At 42.0% G+C, this 20,812-nt stretch overlaps 1 long non-coding RNA gene across 1 annotated transcript; it reads left to right on the forward strand.

The window, feature by feature from the left end:
• Nucleotides 1-2,492: 2,492 nt before the first annotated feature.
• Nucleotides 2,493-14,051, forward strand: LOC120993693. Its single transcript, XR_005777312.1, has 3 exons — nt 2,493-2,651; nt 5,178-5,233; nt 14,016-14,051. It is a non-coding gene; the product is annotated as an uncharacterized LOC120993693 (long non-coding RNA).
• The last annotated feature ends 6,761 nt before the right edge of the window (nt 14,052-20,812 follow it).

Here is a 20,812-nt window from a genome sequence, read left to right on the forward strand (position 1 = left end):
ACTATTTGTGCACTTCTAGTAAGTATTTGGTGGCTGCCATTAAAGTCAATGTGGCCCGGCGCGAATGCGCGGTTCGCGAACATTTGATCGCAAACGCGCGTTCGAGAGCCATCCCGGCTGATGTTCAGCCATCACTATTTATCCCAGCCTGATTTAGGTCAAAACATTGTGAGGGGTCCCCTGCACTTTATAAGTGGGGACACTTGGTCAGTAATAACTGGCTACATATGAAAAATTACCAGTTACTATGTACAGTATATATAAAACACAAGAAATAGCAGCAGAATTCAAAAACTGCTATGAAGCACAAAAAGTGGCTTTTTTGCCTGAACATATGACCAGATATGTGCTACTTTTGTGGCGTATATCTGGCTCATATTCTGTTGCATGACATGATGCAGCAGAATCTGTGACTTCTTCACTGCTCACGTCAGGTCTAAAAAAGTAGCAGGGACGGAAGCGGGCCGGGAGGCCCATCTCTTTCATAATTTTCTAAGCCTGTTTTAGGCGTAGAAGATGGTCTAAATGTTACATTTAGAATTACATTTAGAATAGGCGGCTCTACAGAACTTCAGCGGATCCACCGCCAGCTGTAGGGCTTGTTAAGACCGACGTCTAAAACGCCAGTCTTAATAAATGTGCCCCTGTATGTTTAGTTAAGTGAGAATGTAAAAAATAAATAAAAACTATACACAATTGGTATTGCCACATCCATAATGACCTATACTGTAATATTATCCAATTCCTTGTACTGTGAACAGAGCAAAACATTTTTCCAGATTGCCAAAATTGCTGTATTTATTTATTTTTCTCATTCTACCTTTCAAAATAATAAAAATAATTAAAAAGGCATAATGGCACCAATGAAAACCAAACCCTGTCCTGCAAAAAAACTAGGCTTCATACAGCTCCGCTGAGGTTTTTGAATGCCGCCACACAGACACAAAAATATAAGAAATAAAAATTTGAGACAATTTTGATTGAGCAAAATTTGAAAAAACATGAAAAAACAATGAAAATTTTTTTTTGTATCTGTGTAATCGTACTGATGCTCAGAATACAGTTATTATGACACTTTAACACATTGTAAACAGCATTAACATGAAAAACAATAAAGAAATTGAGCTCAATATCTGATCAATGGGGGGTCCGAAACCCTTCCACCCTTACTGATGAGCTGCTTAAGAGTCGCTCCTTGCAACATTAGAACTGCACAGCTCCATTCAGGGTTGTAACTTAGGCTACTTTCACACTAGCGTTCGGAGCGGATCCGTCTGATGTTTCATCAGACGGATCCGCTCCTATAATGCAGACGTTTGCATCCGTTCAGAACGGATCCGTCTGCATTATAACTTAGAAAATTTTCTAAGTCTGAAAGTAGCCTGAGCGGATCCGTTCAGACTTTACATTGAAAGTCAATGGGGAACGGATCCGCTTGAAGATTGAGCCATATGGTGTCATCTCCGTCCCCATTGACTTCCATTATAAGTCTGGACGGATCCGCTCGCCTCCGCACGGCCAGGCGGACACCCGAACGCTGCAAGCAGCGTTCAGGTGTCCGCTCACTGAGCGGAGCGGAGGCTGAGCGCTGGCAGGCGGATGCATTCTCAGTGGATCCGCGTCTACTTAGAATGCATTAGAGCTGAACGGCTGCGTTCAGGACCGCTCGTGAGCCCCTTCAAACGGAGCTCACGAGCGGACACCTGAACGCAGGTGTGAAAGTAGCCTAACATAGCGGCAGACCATGTGACTGCTATGGGGCTCAGGGCAAGAGGGGGCCCAGTCTTAGTTGGGACTATCTCCTCTTCTACTGGAGATGAAAACTTGGTCAGGACTCTACCCTATAAAGGAACAACTTTTAGCAAATGAGGCAGTGGAAAATGGCCCAAGGATCATTAGATTAGGCAGAAACCCTTCTGTCCTATGTGGGGGGGCCTGGTTTGTTCCTTGCTATGAGGCCCTTACTTCTCTATGTATGCCACTGGCTCCATTCATAGTGTCGTGGACGAAGTAGGGCAGTTAAAAATTCCATCCACTGCTCGATAATCGGAGCTGTAGTTCCAGCGCTGATTCCTGTCTCTAGAACTACTCTGGAGCAGCAGATTGGTGGGACTGCTGGGTATCAGATATTTACAGCCATCAATATTAAAGTCCCAGAAAACCCCTTTAATTAACAAATTAGGTTGCATCCTTAATGGATTAAAGATAATGACTTGGGAAAAAAAAAACAACAACATCATTATAAAGTCGTAAAAATATGTTTAACATAAAATAACTGCATTTGAGCAAAAAGTCATTTTTTGATGACACATTCCCTTTAATATTTTGACTTTGTAGCTGAAGATCACCCCAAGGTAGAAGCTCAGGGTCACATGCTGTGTATTCTAGACTGAGGGCATCAATATCTGATATTATTCCATGGGAAATAAAACATTATGATTAAACATATACTTACTTAGGTTTCTTGGTAAATATTTGAGGTTTCGGATAAAAAAAATTTCCCACCTGCCTGAGAAACCTGGAAGCAAAGCCATTGGGGCAATGATAATAAGACCTCGTGCAGGTGTATGGTAGGGCGGGCAACCAAAGAGAGATAGATATACAGGAGAGCAATAGGAAGAAGGTGACACTGCACCCACAGTCCTGACAAGGTGAGTCTCCTCAGATCTCTTCTTCATATACTTAAAGGTTGGCCTTATTAGTTTTCTCCCAGACTCCTGTGCTGGAGTTATCTGCAAGGTGAAGACCCTATAGCAGGGATCAGCAACCTTCGGCACTCCAGCTGTTGTGAAACTACAATTCCCAGCATGCTCCATTTATTTCTGTGAGAGTTCTGAGAAGAGCAGAGGAAGTATGCATGCTGGGAGTTGTAGTTTCAGAACAGCTGGAGTGCCGGAGGTTGCCTACCACTGCCCTATAGCCTAGTCATAGAGTCATGGACCTATGAAGCCAAGTTAGAATCTAAGAAAAGAAGAAAGAAGGATTAGTTAGTGACCCTCCTAGGGTCACGGACGTACCAAGACATACGGACGTCCCAGAGACAGTGAGTGGCAGGAGATCTGTGAGACTGGCAACACGTGGTTTGATCTGACAGGTTTTCCTTGTGGATCAATAGGTGTCTGTGTTGTTTCTGGTAATGGCCACACCCCTTGCCTCCAGGTGTTGCTTATGTGGTCATTTAACCTTCCTTATTTATAGTTGCTTCTACCATAATGCTGTGCGGTTTATAGCTTCTGTGCCTGTGGATTGTTTGTGTTTGGATCTCAGCTGATTTACTGGTGCTTCCATAGCCTCTTTAAAGTTAAGTCTTTCTTTTCCCTTTTGTATTTTGCTTGGGTTCTGTGTGTTCCATCTCTCTATTGTTCGTTTTAGGCCTGAAGTAGACTCCTGTTCGTCCTTTCTTTTGGAAGAACAGGTAGTCACGTCTCTGCCATTAGTACCAGGGTCCTTTAGGGCTACTTAGGACTCTAGGTATGTCTGCGTATGAACTCACCTACCTTTGGGGTCTGTTCATATTGGTAGTCAGTCAGGATTTTGGTTAGGGTTTTCACTGGGAGTTGTTCATCTTTCTTCCCTAGTTCTCAGGCCTGATTCCCTGTTTCCCCCTTCCCTCCTATGCTCGGTGTGGTGTTTCCCTCCCACACCGAAGTGTGACACCTATATTCTCTCTCCAGCAATTGAGTTTAGAGGGTTCTCTGGGCTTTTAATATTCGGACAAAAGATTTAGAACCAAATCTCATTGTTGAACTGATTTGGCCGAATCAAACCTGAATGAAATTTTGAGCGATGCTCCCATTTCTACTAAAAAGCATCTCAAACAGGAAGAATAGGGGAGCACTCAGGTGCTTTTAATATTGATGACCTATCCACAGGATAGGTTATCAATATCAGATCGGCGGGTGTCGGGTTCCGAATCTTTTGCCCGAATTGAAAGTGCTCCAAATGGCCTTAAGAAATGGTGTATAACACTCTGAGGTTTCCCAGGATATGTTTTCTCTCTTGTTTTTCACATTTTGAAAAAAATTTACGTACATTTTTTTTATTTTTTTTCTCTCTCTGTCTTGGGTCAAATTTGGTTAGTATACAATCAATTTGCTCATCACTACTTTTTAGAATTGAACCGCATGGCCAATTGGGCAGATTTCCCTTTTGTTGCTTATAGGGCTGAGGTAAATTAAAGGATAACTGTCACATTTAGACCCTAATTTCAATTTTCATATATGTAGTTACAAATAACATGATATTCCAGAATCAGTTACTATTAGACTGACTTACCCCATATTTAATAAGATTCAGCCCTTAGCAACCAGTCTGCGTAAAACTGCAATTTCACTATTCAGTTAAGATGGCCGCCACTGCCCTCACCTTGAGGCTAATCCCACCTGCCTTCACTAGCCAGTAACAAAAGTGTCAGTAACCAGAGCCCTCCCCCCTAAAGGATTAATCTACTGCAGCACAAAGGGGTCCTCTTACCACATGTTGCTTTCATTTATACACTGAGCAGATGGCAGATCTCCCTTCCCTGGTCTGCGCTGCTTCAACTCTGCATTCTCCAGCTCTGCTGAGTGAGGGAGCGTCTTCCAAGCGCAGGGACAGGGAGAAGTGCACACAGCCCAGGCACTGTTATCATATGCTGGGGAGGACCTGGCTTTAGACATTTACTTACAGTCCCTGGCTGTCAGTAATCTGACCTTGCACGCAGCCTGCTTCTGCGTCCTCCGTCTATCAACAGATAGACGGACCATGCCTAGCAACCCTATTTTAAGCACAGGTAAAAGTAAGCAGTACAGGGAACAAAAATGTGGAATTAAGGGGTAATTGAATACACAGTGAAAAGTTGAAATAGGGCCACCAAGGTGATATTAATCACCACAATCCAATACAAAAAAAAAAAAAAAATATATATATATATATATATATATATATATATATATATATATACACACACACGACAGTTATCCTTTAAAGACTACAGACTCCTTCTGAGCTATTTTATGAAATTATTTATTTAGTAGAATTTTAGACTAAAAAAATCTCTCCCTATTTGGCAGCTTCTCCATTTCACAGCAGCAGAACGCCGTTCTATGAGAAATCCGTCAGGCTGACTTTCTGGCAGCTCGTTCTCCAGCCCAGGCAAGATTAGTAAATTTCTCCTTTGTCTGCTGTTCTCTCTACAGATTTGTCATGGACAGGTTGTGGATCTTATTATTTACCTCCACTCTGGTAGCCTATGGTAAGCTCTAAAGCATGATATTGTAATAAAATTTAGTTTGCACATATTTTTTCCAGTCTATCTAGAAAACAAATTACATTTGTGAATTATAGAATTCACTGAAAAGTTACCAAGAACAAAAATGAAACACTACTGTAAAAAGAATAATAATAATAATAATAATAATAATAATAATAATAATAAGAGATTAGTGATGAGCAGCATAGGCAATATTCGTTTTCGCGATATTTTGCAAATTTTTTGCCTAATATTCGCAATAAATTCGCAAATTCTAGAATTCATAATCTTCAGTCATTATTTTCTTGATTGCAAAAATCGGCAATGTAATATGTGCGTATTGCATGTGTACTGCTAGAAGTTTCCTGAGACTGGAGAAAATGCACAGTTCAGTAATTTCTATCACACTATCTAACACCCTGCACTGGAACATATCAGCTACACTATATCACTATTTAACCTACACTGACTATCTCCCACGAACTATCTGTATTATATATATATGAGCTAACTAACTATCTAATGTAATTGACTCAGCAATGCAAATGACTTAGCAAAGCACAGAGCACAGCAATGTCACTGCTCTCTCTCTCTCTCAGAACTGCAAAAAACGGCTGAAAATGGCAGCTGGGGAGGTTCTTATATAGTAAGGGGTAGTGTAACGGTCGCATACACACACAGAGGGGGAGGGAAGTGACCACTGCACTCCACCCTCACCGCTGGCCCTGCCTACTTGCCTCGCAAGTCCTAATGACAGGGGAAAACTGGATGGCAATCCCTAGCTTGGAATAAGTGCAGGGAGGACAGACCAGACAGACAACAGAATGTGAACGGACCGAGTCTATACCAGGAGAGCTACGAAGTACAAATGGAGCAAGCAGAGAATAGTCAGGAGAAGCCGGGGTCATAAATACCAGGAGAGTCGTGAAGTACCAAAGGAGTCAGCAGAGGATCGTCAGGAGGAAGAATACCAGGAGAGCAGCAAAGTACACAAGGAGCAGGCAGAGGATCGTCAGGAATTCAGCAGGGGGTCAGTACGCCAGGAAAGACAAAGTCGCAGATGGAACCTAAATAACAGGCAATCTGTGGCCAGCAGATTGCCTGTTTAAATAGGGAGCCTGAGGGGTCATGTGACGTGGCCAGCGTCACATGACTCCACGCAGACTACACAGCCGAGCTCAAAGTGATCAGCTCCGCGCTCAGCCCTAAAACCATTCTCATGAATGCACATAGACGCGTGGGGGGCGTGCATAGTATTATCAGGAGCGCGGGCGACGCTGGATGCGCTGATGATGCGTGCACGCTCCAGACGTGCCCGCCTCCTAGACCGTGCCGTGACAGGTAGGCAACTTTTCTATTGGTTGCTAGGGATGTCGCTAAGCTCAGACAAAGATATTGCAGCCTTCTCATTGGCCCACAAGCAAGAAGCAGGAGGGTACTGATGAAAAAAACTCTAGAATATTCACGATTACGAAGATATAGCACTATATTCTAAATCTTCACGAATTCTCGAAAGTACCGATATTCGTGATAAAAATTTGCGATTAGAATATTCGCGATCAACACTATGAGATGAACGAATTTCTAAAAAATTTGATTCGGCCGGTTCGCCGAATATTTCAAAAAAATTTGGTTCGATCCAAATTTATTTGCGGCGAATCGCGTTAATAAAACAGCTATTTCCTGGCTGCAGAGAGCCTTTATAGTGGTGTAGAACACTGTATCTTGCAGTAACACGGATAGGAAGTTTGCTGTGGTAGTGAAACAATACTGTGAGTCAGTATGACATGCAGATGACAGGCGTCGCTCTTAGAATTTCTACACATTTCACTTATTTGGGCAGTCACGGGGCCAAAACTGACCAAATAACTCAAGTATGAACTCAGCCTTACAGGTCAATGTTAGCGTCAAGAAGAAGCGCACTCCTTTTACATTGTAATCAGCTCATTCCACATAGATGTCTACAGAACCTGTTCTATTAAACGCTTATACAAGTAAAGCCCCCGACCGAGTGGAGAGGGTGTCAGCAGTAAGTTTGTGTTGACGTCACTGATTTATTTGCCCTTCCTCTGATCCGTTAGAACAAAAACCCCCTTCAGTAATCCATCAGTATTGCTAAAGCCAAAAAAAAACAGGAGTGGATCCAAAACAGAGATGACACGTGGATGGAATATTTTCATGTCTTCTGTGTTTTGTACCCACTCCTGCTTTTGGCTACCAAATCATGAGCTAATTCTGATGCTAAATAGGGACCATGTCATGCAGACCTTACAGCTGTTACATAGACAGGATCCATGGTGCATCTCATTTTTCCTTCCTTCTGATAGATCAGAAGAAGGGTCAAACAAATGATGTTGTCAGCCAGGCCAAAAGGCAAAATAGTGGCCCAGTCATGTAGTGGGGAGGGTGAGAACAGCATGAGAAGTCCACAGAGAGTGGCACAATGACAGTGTGGAGGTGGTGGCAACATCAGGAGTCCACAGAGTGGCACAATGATAGTGTGGAGGTGGCAGCAGCAGCATGAGGAGACCAGAGTGGCACAATTACAGAGTGTGGAGGTGGCAGCAGCAGAATCAGGAGACCACAGAGTGGCAAGATGACAGAGTGTGGAGGTGGCAGCAGCATTAGAAGGCCACAGAGTGGCATGACAACAGAGTGTGCAGGTGGAAGCAGTATTAAGAGGCCACAGATTGCCAAGACAGACTATGGAGGTGGATGGGAATAATAGTACCCGCTGATGATGGTGGGTGTAAGATTGAGCACTTGGCATAAGATGTGTGGCATCAGGCGGGTGGCAGCATCAGAATATCAGCTTAGACAGGTAGCCAGAAGAAACCGGTCTCTTTTGTCAAGGTTTGGGTGAGGCAGCAGGGATGATCTAATCTGATGCATCAGGTATTGGTGGGTGGAAATCCTGGCTGATCCATGCCTGATTCAACTTGACAAAGTTCAGTCTCTACATTTAGGGTGGAGAGATGAATTCTCCTTGGGGTAACTATGCCCCCCGCCGCACTAAACACCCGCTCTGATGCCACACTACTGGTTGGGCAGGACAGCTTTTTCAAGGCAAACTCCGCCAGTTGCTGCCACAAATCCAGTTTGGCTGCCCAGTAGTCCAGCGGATCATCAATGACGGCTGGCAGGGTGCACTCCGAGTATGCCACCACCTGCTGGTTCAGGTTCTGTTCTATGTCTAGCTGCTGGTGAGTAGTTTCTTCACTAGGCAGGTGGAGAGAGCTGCTCATCAGCGAATCTAGACTCCTGTTACTGCTCCTGCCACCCCACCCTTCCCCTCCCCAGCAGCCAAGACAGTGAATGTGAGCACAAAGGGTCCCCCGGTCAGACCTGCGAGTGGATGGACGATGGCACAGATAGGCAGCGGCCAACTGACTACATAGGATGTCTCTATACTAGTTCAGTTTGTCCTCCCTTTCAGTGGGTGTAAAAAAGGTCCCCATTTTGGACCGGTAGCGGGGGTCCAACAAGGTGCAGTGCCAGAAGTCATCCCTCTTCCGAATGGTGACAATTTGGCTGTCACTACGCAAGCAAGTCAGCATGCATCGGGCCATTTGTGCAAGTGACTCGAAGGGACTCCCTGCCTCCATCTCCACTGCATACTGCCATGGTGTGTCTGGGTCCACTGCCTCATCTTCCTCATCGCCCTGTAGCTCCTATGGCTGGTCCTGCTCCTCCTGCCCCTCCTCTCCTGTCACCCATGTAGAAAAACCACCCATTTCACCACACATTGCTTGTGCTCCAATGTCCTCCTCCTCCTCCAGTTCAGCCCCCACTGGGCTTATATGGCCGTGAGATCTAGGCGCCACGTCTCCAGTCTCCTGACCAGCCAGATTTTCCAGCATCTGTTCCAGTACATGAAGCAGTGGAATGACGTTGTTCATCCCGTAGTCCTGATAAATAACGTGGCCTCCTCAAAGGGCCTGAGCAAACGGCTGGTGTCATGCATGAGTTGCCACTGGCTGATATCAAAGTTACACAGGGGAGTACTCCTGTCTGCTTGGATCATCAAGAAATCGTTTATGGCCTTTCTCTGTTCGTATAGTCGGCCCAACATATGGAGGGTGGAATTCCAACAGGTGGATATGTTGCATATCAGTCTATGTTGGGGGATGCTGTTCTGCTGCTGCAGCTCAAGGAGGGTGTGCTTTGCGGTGTACGAGTGGCTGAAGTGCATGCAAAGTTTCCTGGTCATTTTTAGAAAATCTTGCAGATGGGTGGAAGACTTCAGGAACTGCTTGACAACCAGATTTAACACGTGTGCCATGCAGGGTGCATGGCTCAGCCCTCCTTGACTCAGTGACAACACCATATTCTTCCCGTTGAAGGTCACCATGGTTCAGATTTTCAGTTGTCACAGAGAAAGCCAGGATTCGATTTCTTGATGAAGGATATGGAGCAGTTCCTCCCCCAGGCAAATGATGTGCAGCACAGCCTGACATTGCCATGCCCTGCAAATGTGGTATGCTGGAGGGGCACTGTGAATTATCCCTGCAGTGGAGGCTGAGGACACGTGGAGGATGAGGAGGCAGAGGTGGACATTGTCACAGGACCAACGATGTGGCAACGTGGAGGCAGAAGCTGCATCACCTGGCCAAGTTGCTGGTGTGGCTGTGCAGGAACCACATTCACCCAGTGGGCCGTAAAGAACATGTACTGTCTCTGACCGTAGTTACAGCTCCACACGTCAGCTCTGCCATGCACTTTGGCAGACACCGACAGGCTCAAGGACTGGCCCACATTCTGTTCTACATTTTTGTGCAGGGCTTGTACTGCCTTTTCACAAAGAAATGATGGCTTGGGACTCTCCACCTCTGCTCGGCACAAGCCATCCATTCTCTGAAAGGTACAGAGTCCAGGACTTGGAAAGGGAAGGACTGCAGCACCAGCAACTTAAACAGGAGCACATTCAACTGCTGCAGCGTTGGATGAGTGCACGCATACTGTTGTCTCTTGGCAATCGCTTTGGTGATCGATTGCTGACGGAATTACTGACGAGGAGTAGGAGGAGCAGGGGCATCTGGACCAGCAGAAGATGGGAATGACAGACAACTCCCTTCGGCTGAGGTGGTGGAGCCTTGACTGGCTGAAACCAGGTGTGTGCCACTGGGTGATGCAGCAGTAGCTGCAGCAGGATGAACCACCACATCAGAGCCACGGTTCTCCCAGGCCACTTTATGGTGACTCTGCATATGTAGACGCAGGGCTGTGGTGCCAACATTGCCACCCTGGCCACGCTTCACCTTGTGACCAGATATTCTACTAAGTAGTTGATTTTACCCCCAACACTATGCACTGACTGACTGCTACCACCGCTGCCTCGGTGAACTCATTCGCTGCTAATTCCATGGCAGGTAGGCTCCTGCAAAGCACGTTTGGCTCCCGACCTCCCACTGCTGCCACCCTGCTGACTACTGGCCACACTAGCGACTCTCTGGCTCCGCCACTGGCTCACTGGCAAGCTGCCACCCTCTTATTCCCATGATAATGAAGCTCCTTAATCACCCGGCTCCCAAGTGCGGTCAACTACATCATCATCTTCGAGTACTGTCTGCACGTCACTGATCCGCCTCAACCATCTCTGGGTCAGGAGCCTGACCGCTCGCAACACCAGCTCCTATGCCACTCTCCTCATCATTGATTGCCCGCCTAGTGGAGGAAGTGGTGGATGTCTCCTCCACATCTTAATATTGGAAAGGATGGGGCTCACATGGAGATCCACACCCTTAATGAAGATACTTTGTTGGCGCAACTGAAAGACCAGGCGGATATGAATTTGAACTTCTATTTATTCAAGGATGACAACGTGTTTCGGAGCTTACAAACTCCTCTTTCAAGTCTTAGGTGCCCGTGGCCAGAGGTTGAGGAAGCGGGAGCACTTGCTATGATGCTGGGTTAGCATCAAATCGATAAAAGCGGAAGCCACAGAAACTGTACACACAATTCCCTTTACAAGTGAAGACATCTCCCAGGCTCTTAAAGACATGACATCGGGAAATGCCCCAGGATTTGCTAACATCCACCCAGAGTTTCTTATAAATAGTGGCAAGTACACAAGAAAATGGATGGCAGATTTCTTTACAGACTTAATGCAAACAGCAAATACTCCTCTGGAATTCAAACAATCAAAGATAATAGCCATGTTAAAACCTGGCAATCCAGCAGATAACCCTAAAAGCTACAGGCCGATCTCCCTGCTATCTGCTATGCACAAGTTACTAGAAAGACTTATCTATAATCAAATCAGTCCGTAAATACTCGAAGCAATACCCATCGAACAAGCCGGATTTCGACCAAAAAGAAGCTGCGCAGACCAAGTCACTCACTACTTATATCGAGGCAGGATTCCAAAGAAAAATGAAAACATCTGCTGTATTTATAGACCTATCTGCAGCCTATGATACAGCATGGAGAGAGGGGATGATACTTAAATTTCCCTGAATAATCCCCTGAAAATCACTATCCCGCCTAATACACAACATGCTCAATGATCACACATTTCAAGTAATCATGGGAACAAACACCAGCTCCAAAATGAAGCTAAAGAACGGACTACCACGAGGGTCAGTGCTTGCACCACTACTCTTTAGCCTATACATCGTGGATATACCTCAAACTAGATCGAGGAAGTTTGGATATGCCGATGACTGGGCACTGGCAACAAGAAGCACATCAATGGAAATGACAGAAGAAATCCTAATAGCCGACCTAAAAGTGCTGGGAGAATATATTAAAAAATGGCGACTAATGCAACTAAAACGGAAGTAACCTGTTTCCACCTTAATAATAAATTAGCTAATAGAGAACTTAGTATACAATTTGAAAACACCTCTCTAAAGCACAACCAAACACACAAATACCTAGGTGTAACCCTAAATAGAACCCTGTCTTACAAGGAACACCTAACAAAAACAGTTGAGAAGCTAAAAACAAGAAACAATATCACCCAGAAGCTGTGTGGAACAAACTGGGGAGCATGGGCCTCCACTCTGTGCTCCTCGGCTCTGTGTCTTGTATTCTCTGCTGCTGAATACAGCACCCCAGTATGGTTTAACAGCCCACATATACAAAAAATAGACACCCAACTGAACAACACTATGCGCATGATATCAGGGACTGTCAAATCAACCCCCATGTACTGGCTGCCAACATTAAGCCATATCCCTGCACCACAACTGCAGAGAAAAAATGCTCTAAAGAGAGAATATAAAAAGATAATGGACAATAGAAAACTGCCGATACACATGGACATAGAAGATGCCAATTGTGGCAGACTCCAATCCCGTAAACCACCTACCAAAAAAGCAAAAATGATTATGAGGACGGTAGCCTGTAAAACAACCTCAATGCATGGATCCAAGTACATAACATGCATCACAACAACATGCCTATGCCATGCATTACCCAAACTCCACCGGGTTTCGACCTGCCACGCAAAACCTGGTCCACGCTAAACAGGATCAGAACCGAGCATGGGAGGTGCGCATGCCTCCTACACAAATGGGTCAAACAACCATCCCCACTCTGTAATTGCATAAATAAACAGACTATAAAGCACATCATAGAAGAATGTCCAACAAGATCCTATGATGGCAGCCCAGAAGATTTCCTGATGGCAACCATTGAAGCGATTGAATACTTAGACAAATTGGATGTTTGTCTATAAACGGACAAAGCCTGTTTTGTTCCACCCTGCCACACCTATACATTCACATAAGTGTTGAGTTTATGCATATGTATATGCCTATGGATTCGCTTATGCATTTTTATGTGTTGCTATTTTTAGTGTCTATGCCATACGATAAATAAGTAATGCGATTCGTTACCACGAAGGGTGAGGAAATTGGTGCGAATCAAATTTTTCCTGAAATTCGGATTGAATTCCACTTCATCAGCTTTGATTCGCTCATCTCTAATGTCAAGAAACAACAGATAGTGTAACATCAAAGAGAGGTCAAGGACTTGGAGAAGGCAAGAGTAATGTAATTTGTCTTGGAAGTTAGCAGTTCATTGGTGAACTTGGTTAGGGCAGTTTCAGTTGACTGGTAGGGTCGGCGGCCAGACTGTAGCCGGTCAAATAAGGGAGCAAGATAAGAGGTAGGAGGCCAATTCAATGTGGACATGTTGTTTAAATAGTTTTCAGGAAAGTGTTAGTATGTGTTGCTGCTTACAAAGAAAGACACTGGGTCAGAAGCCTATTGAGGAGTCGCACCCTGTTATTGTCTGCTGATTGTGTTTCTTCTTTTTTAATTTTTTTTCTGTCTATCTATCTTTTATATAATTTTTGACAACCTCCCTGAGCATACCGGGAGCTCAAAAAAAAGGTGAGACCTCTAGTACTTCCACAGGCACTGGGTGTCACAGAAGTCTCTCAGCACCTTCTGCAGATCAACTGCTAGGTAGGTCTGGCAGTGGCACTGAGTCTGCATCATCAAACACAAACCCAGGTTCAAACACATAGTGGAGGAGCAGTAGAAAGGGGGGAAGGGACCCCCAGTTTACTCAAAGTTTATAAATTTGATCTGAATCTCTTATCAAAGTATGTTCTATCTATCTATCTATCATCTCTATTATTGAGATTAATTTAAGATTATGAAGACGATGAAGTTATCTGTATTATTTGCTCTCTTAATTTTTAAATGAAATATCAGATGGAAATATGTAATTCTATTCAGTATTATTGAGTATAATAAAAAAAAAAATACAGGCATGTTTCAAAATCAATTTTGAATCTCCAGTTAGTGGTCAATAAAATCTGTTTTTCTTTCAGGTATAAATGGAGGAATTCCAGGTTCAACAGGTAAAGTCTATAAATATGTGTGTAAATGATTGGTGATTTTTACTTGCAGTACCCTGCCTGACCAATAGGAGTGCTATTAACAGGACATATACCCACATAATAATATTAATACTTTAGTAATAGTAATGCAAAGCAGAATTAAAGCTTACCCAAAGATAGCTGCTTATGGGACCAGAGAAGAGCATGGAGCCATTGACTGTGATAGGTCTGTTGGGGGGCTGAGGTGGAGGAAAATAAATTCTTGTTTTGAGTTAGCCACAGGAGATGGCAAACTCTGTAATGGCAAAGGATGAGAGAGTGTGTAAAAGAAGGGAGAGGTGAACTGTGTCAATGACAGAGGACAGATGCTGGAGGAGGAGGACAAAGTTAGGTTATTTGTCTTGGCGGTTAGCAGATCGTTGGTGAATTTGGTAGGGTAGTTTCAGTTGAGTGGTAGGGTCAGAAACCAGACGGTAGCCTGTAAAACAAGAAGTGAGATGAGTGGTGGCAAGAAAATTCAAAGTTGACTTGTTTAAGTGTACTTTTGGGAAAAACAGGAGTAGTAATATGGTGCGACAGCTGTCTATATCTGTCTGTTTTTCTATCTATCATATATCATCTCTATTATTGAGATTAACTGAAGATTCTGGACATGATGAAGTTATCTGTACTACGCATTTGTTCTCTTGAATTTAAATGAAAAGGAGACCAATATCAGATGGAAATAGTAAAAAGTATTTGAGTACGTAGCCACTCATTCATCATATCATCATTGCTTCCATATCATCATGACATGAAAATATTCTTCCCCTTAAAGATTTTTTGAGTGGTCCAAAAAAGGTGGACATCAGATGGCTTTAAATCCGGACTATAAACTGGGTGTAACATAACCTCCCAATTCAATTGTCTGAGGGTTTCCAATGTGTGAGCTACAGCATGGGGCGGGCATTGTCATGCAAAATAATGAGTCCCTTGGACACATTTCATCTTTTCACTTGTAACAGTTGTTCCACGTTCCTTATAGGTTTTGAAAATAGGCCCCCGAGAGTCCTAGAAGACAGTCAACATCAGCTTTCCTGCAGACGGTGGCATCTTGAATCTCTTTGCTACAGGAGATAAGGGATGCTTCTACTGCATACTCAGCCTCTTGCTTTTGGGCTTGTAGGGGAGAACCCACGTTTCATTGCCAGTGACTATCTGCTGCAGATAATTGTCATTGTTTTCACAATAACGGACCAAGTTATCTACAAGAAAGAACTTTTTTTTTTTATGAATTTTTTTTTTTCTTAAAATAATTACCAAAGAAAAACAAATACACAGCGCTGAGAAAGCGGAAATAGGTCAAAAACACATAAGAATAAGGACAACTTAAATACATATGCCATTGATGTTACTATAATTTCCGCATTAACATAAATGATAGCGTTAAATCCCACACTGTATAAACAAGTTTAATACCTTTACACCTCGCTATTCCCCCTCTCAACCCTTAGCTGCTGTCGCTGGTAGCTCGGACCCCGCACCTCTCCCCCCGACCTGTCCGCCTCAATTCACCACACTTCTGCGAACACGCGTTGTTCACCTGCTTCGCCTCTCAACCTCCTCGTACAGCTTTATTTGGGACATAATCCGACGCCACTCCTCAAATACTGGGGAAAAGGGAGATCCCCATCTCTTGACTATCAGAACCTTTGCTATCAAACAACCCCTCAACCAATTCAATCGATAATCAAAAGGGTTAGGATTATCATGTGTATGATAGTCCAAGATTATAGAGATCATATCTGGTGCACAAGCTTGGGGAGAATCCGCCTGCATTGCTGTAAATACTTGCTCCCAAAAGCGCTTTATCGCCCTGCATTCCCATAAAAGATGGATGTACCCAACATTGGGTCTGTCGCACTTTCGACAAGGAAAGTCACAACCTCAGTTTTTTAGGAACTTAGCCTGCATTTGTGGTGTATAGTATAGCCTATGTAAAATCTTGAATTGGATCAATCTATAGCTGGCTGCCAATGATACCTTTTTTACGTTTTTGAAAATCTGTGGCCAGGGGAGAGGGGAGGTTTTTAATTCTTGTTCCCATTTAAATGGGTACAAGAGAGAACTTTATCTCCATACTGAGCACACATGTGGAGATGAATGTGTGCTCCTGGCACAATTTTTTTCCACAAAAAGCGTATGATAGAATGCTGTTCCTCTTTGGTGTAATTGATACGTTTCGCAGCCATCTTCACCACAGTGTGACGACTGTAATGCTAAACTGCAAGATCAGCCGGTTTGCCAGACTGACTAGTCACATGAAAATCTCAGATATGACCAATTACTACTCCTCCAGCCTTTACTGTTTCCAAGGGAAATTTTAAAGTGCTGAAACTTTTTGAAGACCTCCTATATAAGCATATAGCATATTTGCACAAGCACTATCATTTTTTAAAATAAAATGTACTTATAATATAAAAAGATATCAATTAAATCCTAAAATATAAAATCAGTAAACTTTAAAATAAATTAGTGACATACAAAATTGTTTTTATATGGAAAAAAATTGTAATTCATATAAATTTAATCACATAATCTAAATTTTCTTTATTCTGGTAAATTTCATTTTATTTGCGGTTTAAATTTTTTCATATATAAGGTGTGCAAGAAGTTAAAGAAGAAAGAATTGGGCAAAGACAAGGATTACTACCGAGTCTATTTAGTGAGTATTTATTGAATATAATATTTCTATTTTTTTATTTGAATAGTTAAAAAATTCTGGTGGATATGCTTATTTTTAACAAAATATCTCTAAGCTTTATTCATGGCTTTGTTTTTATTTTTACAATATATATTTTAACCGATTTTTTGAAAACATCTTTAACTTTTTTTTTCAAATATAGAATTTTTTTCAAAACTCTCACTAAGGCAATTCTCCATCTTAAAGTTCCCAATTAACCTTGTCAAGTTAAATCTTCTATATGTAAATGAGTAACCTCTCTTGTTCTCCATTTTTCAACCATGTATCGAATGACTAAAATGTTGCTTAAATTCTATCCAATGGGGTGCCTGATTTAAAACCCAAAAATATAAAGAAAAAATTAAAAGTTTTGTTTGAATTTTTTTTTTTTTTACTGTAATCATTTATCTGAATTATAGTAGTTTAGCATTAAAATTATTTTGAGTAATTAATTGTGGAAAAATTTTGTTTTTCAGAATTCGGTGGAAATATAATATCAAATGCAGGTGGAGTTATAATAATTAAATATTGTTCCTTTTAGAATTTTTTTTTTCTAAGACTTAAATTGGTTTAGGGCCATCATGACTCACAGCTGTATTATCATAGACAAATTCAATAAAAAAGGCTTAAGGTATAAACAGGACCAAAATTAGGTTAGATGGCACCTAGAATTTTTTATGGTGCCCCTCCTTTCCTCCTAGATATAAAGAAAAAGGTTTTGGAAGATTTTTTTTTACAGCTGTCTTACCATAAATACTAGGATTAGGATATACTATGTAGCTGAGAAAGAGTTTTTCTCCATCATATAAAATTAATGTAAAAGTTAAACACATACGGATGTAGCAGGGTTAACACACATGGTTTATGAGACATGTTATCTAAACTAAATGCAGCTAAATGTGTTAAGCAATTGCTTTTCAATGGCTTTTGTTTCAAGATAACGCGATGAGTTAAGAAATTTGAGTTAAGAGTGTGTGTTACCCCTGCTACATCTGAAATAGACAATCATCACAGAGACTTGCCATATAGAAACCTATGTTTAAGCTATAGCAGTTAATCCTCCATATTGTCTGAATTTGTGAGTATAAACTCTTCATCACAGTACCAGCGAAGTGCATGCGATTTTAACAAATTTTATAAACGCGCTGTGGGGAAAAAATTATTTGCTGGTCTATCAGGCTCTATGCTAGCTGTGAAGCACATAAACCAGTGTGAACGAAGCCACTGATGTGATAGGAGGCATCAGTCCTATCTACAATAGACACACATCCTTTTTATGGTCTTGCAGGGACAGTGTAGGGTTTGTGAAGAAGAGATATTTAGTTAGGTTGATTGAATTCCAACATAGAAAGTCAGGTTTTATCATTAGGGACACCATAGGGTGAGTTAGTTGTATGTCTTACAGCCAGGGCTCCTGCAGCTGTTCACAAGTGCTGTGTATACAGGGTGCTGCACTGCTGCACAGAGATCCCTAAAGAAACAGTACATTAGTTGTTTTTATGTGCTGGATCCATTTTTTTGTTAGAAAATCTGTTACAAAGCTCCTGCAGTTCATAAGTTTATAAGTGTAAAATTAAACTCATTTTAGTATGTGAATTTCAGTTTCTAGTAAGGGTGAAGCCAGGGGACGTTTGTTTTATCAAAAAACCTGTTACAATTTGTGCATTATAGTGATTCAGTTGCAGCATATAGCGTGGTTGAAATTGGGCCTGTATATTTTTGTTGCAATTTATATTTTTTGTTGCAATTTTTTTACTTTTTATGATTGCGATAATCATATTTTAGATCACAGTTTCTTCCAATGCTAGTGCGTGTGTGTGTATAAACATGGACAGGCATTCTCTGCCCTCCTTCCCTCGTAAGGCATACTTTTTGGATCGCTTGTCCAGAACATACCACTGTTTTTATCAATAATACTATGTGTTTAAAAACCGGCTGACCCCAATAACAATTTTTGGAACATTTTTACATTTAAAAAAGCATAACAAATCCCACAGTGCAATGTGTCTTTGAACAGGCTGTTAGCAACATCAACCATTCATTTACCCATAGCTTTATATGTCAGTGTCACTATGACATTATTTACTACTGTTGAATTTGCATTAAAGGGTTTGGGGGAAGGTGGAGAGAGAGAATGCAAAAAATTGAGAAAGACAACAGAGTAAAAATGGGTCCTGAAAGATCTTAGAGTCAATTGCATTAGTTTTGGTTTGAGTTGAATCGATTTGGTTCCAAATCTAATTTTTTTTTTTGCTGATTCGTTAGAATTGGACCTAAAACAAATTTTAAGACATGCACTCATATCTGATTCAGCCTAAGGCACTGTGATAAATCTGGTGCACAGCTAGACAGCCTAAGTTTACACCATCTACAGTTAGTCAGAACCTTTGTCTGCTTTATGGTATACAGACCTTTGTTTGTTTTTTGCTATATAATGTCACATGGAGTCACTTCTCAGGAATTTTTACATAGAAAGCAAGTGAAATGGGTCAGCCATACAATAAACATTTTAAAGGCCAGAGTTTAAAGGGGGTGGGGGCTCATTTTTGACCAATTACATATACTGTTTCTCTACAGTATATATGAGTTCACACAATAAAACAGTTAGCTGAAGGGTGTAGAGATAGCTCCTAGGTTACATATTTTAAGCAGGATAGAAACATAAAATGCATTTGAACAGTAAAAATATTTTTACTTGTACAACATTCAACATTTTTGTCTTTCTTTTGTGTATATATGACTAGAAAGCATCTCGCTCCATGACTTCAGCAAATTTTTATGGAGTTTTTGTCATATTTCTAAGCACATTTTCAAAAAACGAAGTTAAACAAAGCAAAATATAATTTAAATAAAGTAACTTTTTGTAAGCCATAAAAACACATGTTTTAGCTTCATGTAGGTAGAAAATAAATCACATTGACTTTAACATATTAAAGAACTGTACGTGTTTGTTTGTTTCTCTCTTTTTGAAGGTGATTTAGTCACAGGAGTTGGTGAAACAGCAGGAGATCTGACAAAATCATTAGGTAAGTAATTACAGAAGTTTATTTTTGAAGTAGTGTAAGTAACAGTATCGCTAACAATGAAGTTGTCAATGACTTAATAGTAGCAACAATAGCGTTAACAGTACACTAAAGCTACTTTCACACTTGCATTGTCTTCCAGTATTAAGATTTGGCAGGAAAAAAAAGTTTCCGCTTAGTCATCATACATTCTGAATGAAAAAAGATCCATTCAGGAGGCATCAGGATGTCTTATGTTCAGTCAGCAAACTGCATTTTTTTTGTCCAGTCATAAACAAGGTAAAAAATGGATCCGGCTGTGAAAACAATGTAAGTTAATGGTAACAAATCTTCTTATTATGGAAACTAAAAAACTGGATCCGTCACCAATTGACTTTCAATGTATTTAATGACGGATCCGTTTATTTCCATTTTGATGGAACAGATGCATGCTGACATGTAAAATCAAAACAAATCAGTTTAGTTCCAGCATTTAGGTCCTATGCCGGATCTCAATACCGGAAAAAACAACGCAAGTGTGAAAGTAGCTAGTTGGGACAGTTTAATTTGACATAAAGAGTGGCATGACATTATCAAACGTATAGTGGTAAAAGTAGTAATGGAGACATAGATAAACAGCAGTGACATATTAAACAGCAGTGACATTAAAGGGGTTGTCCGGGTTTAGAGCTAAACCCAAACATATCCCCATTTTCACCCAGGCAGCCCCCCTCCTTTGCCCTGTGCTCCGATGCTCTCCTTTGCCCTGTGCTAAATCGTGCAGGGCAAAGGCATTTTCTGGAGTCTGGTGAGGAACAGGGCTCTCCATAGGGCTGCCAGGCGGAGGCTTCTGCCTGTCACGGTGGGGAGTGAGGGAAACCCCCCACCGTCCAGTAGTAACTGTTACTAGGCCAGACAACAATGAGGGGAGCAGGCCACAACCTACAGCCGACCTAATCCTGACCCTGACCGCATGAGCAAACCCTGAAGGTGGGAGGGCTCATGCACTGGAACCTGGATCCTGCTGACCCTGATGGTCCCTGGCATATGGGTCAGGAATAGGA

This window comes from Bufo bufo, chromosome 1 (assembly GCF_905171765.1).
Source record: "Bufo bufo chromosome 1, aBufBuf1.1, whole genome shotgun sequence".
NCBI classification, from domain to species: Eukaryota; Metazoa; Chordata; class Amphibia; order Anura; family Bufonidae; genus Bufo; species Bufo bufo.